Source organism: Camelina sativa, chromosome 1 (genome assembly GCF_030686135.1).
Source record: "Camelina sativa cultivar CO46 ecotype springtype chromosome 1, ASM3068613v1".
NCBI lineage: Eukaryota > Viridiplantae > Streptophyta > Magnoliopsida > Brassicales > Brassicaceae > Camelina > Camelina sativa.
Window position 1 is genome coordinate 18,937,545 of NC_141880.1, and position 1,783 is coordinate 18,939,327.

General features: G+C 42.2%; 1 non-coding gene across 1 annotated transcript; it reads right to left on the minus strand.

Annotated features, from left to right (window-relative positions):
- Positions 1-610: 610 nt before the first annotated feature.
- Positions 611-717, minus strand: LOC147950112 (small nucleolar RNA R71). The gene has a single exon (XR_015565075.1). It is a non-coding gene; the product is annotated as a small nucleolar RNA R71 (small nucleolar RNA).
- Positions 718-1,783: the final 1,066 nt, after the last annotated feature.

Below are 1,783 nucleotides of genomic sequence, written 5' to 3' on the forward strand. Positions count from 1 at the left end.
TGCTTGCTTGTTGTTTGATAGTTTTAGCATTGCTCTGTTTTTCTTGTGTTGCTCTATTTTCACGTTTAAGTCTAGCTTGACCACGTACTCAACCTACACTCGGTCGAGTGCTGCTCGAGTTCATCCCCAGAACTTGTGTTTTTGATTTGTGATTGTCTTGTTTCATTCCTGTTTCATTTCCATCGCATTCACGTTGTTTCCTATTCATTACTTGTCTTGCATTAGTTCATTAACATAGTGTCTATCTCTGTTCTAGTTTCATTATAGCTTTAATTTGTCTGTTCTGTTTGCATTTAGTATCTTGTTCTAGTTGTTTTTACTTTCTGCATTTGTTATCTCATTTTAGGATTGTTAGTGACAAACTATCTTTACAATTGGCTTGACTTAGACTCATATGCACATCTTAATTGTTCACAATCACTCAGATAGGATTGACACCTCTTATACTGCAACTGCATAAGGGGAATTGAAACACCCTGACTTCTATTCATTCCATACATCATCATTCCATACATCATTCATTCATACACCACAAAGAAAGTCTAGTTCTATTTACCTAGTGACCCGGGTAGCTTTTCTGGCCAAGTTCTTCTCCAATGCAAGGACTGCTAGGCTGAGGAATGAGATTTCTGGGTTTGCTCAAAGGAATAATGAGAGCTTTTGTGAAGCTTGGGAGAGGTTTAAAGGATTCCAAACTCAGTGTCCTCACCATGGCTTCAGCAATGAGTCACTTCTAAGCACCTTGTATAGAGGAGTGCTTCCCAAGATAAGAATGCTTCTTGACACAGCCTCTAATGGCAATTTCCTCAACAAGAATGTGGAAGAAGGATGAGAATTAGTTGAGAATCTTGCTCAATCTGATGGCAATTATAATGAGGACTATCATAGGACCATAAGGAGCTCCTCAACTGATCAAGAGGACAAGTATAAGAAGGATTTGAAGATGGTCAATGAGAAGCTTGACAAGATCCTCCTCAGCCAATCCAAGTCCATTCACTTCATTGGTGAAGAGGAAGCTCCAGTTCAAGAGGGGGAGCCTGACTTTGCTGAGTTGTGCTACATGCAAAACCACTCCAAAGGCTACAACCAAGGAGATTTCAAGAAACAACAATCTCTCTTATAGGAGCACCAATGTGGCCAACCCTCAAGACCAAGTCTATCCACCTTAACAACCTCAACAACAACAAAACTACATCCCTAAGCAACAACACCAAGTGTTCCAGCCCCAATTGTGTCCCCCACCAGGGTTTCAGACTAACCAGGGCCAGGAACAAGACTTAAGAGCAATGATGCAACAGTTGTTGATTGGGCAAACACAAGGCAAGATTGAGGAAGCCAAGCAGTTTGCTGAGTTGAATCAAAGGCTCACATCACAGTACAATGATCTGAACATGAAGTTTGAAGGTCTCAACTCCAGAATGAAGTATATGGAGAGTAGCATTGCCTCTACTTCAGCTCCTAAACCCAACCAACTCCCTGGAAAAGCTGTTCAAAATCCAAGGGAGTTCACTACAAAAGCCATTCATATCTCTGATGAGGAAGTCACTGAGGACAGTGAAGTCCAAGTTTGGGGGAATTCATTAGTTACTGAAGCCCCAAGTGACGTTTGTGCAAAGCAACTGGAGTCCGTTATTGCACTCGACCAAGTACTCGAACAGCCACTCGATCGAGTGCATGCTCGAGTCGTCGATCGAGTTGCAGACTCAGAAGCTGTCAAGCCTGCTAAGTACACTTCTCCTGCTTACAAGCCACCTCTTCCATTCCCAGGACGTTTCAAAGCACA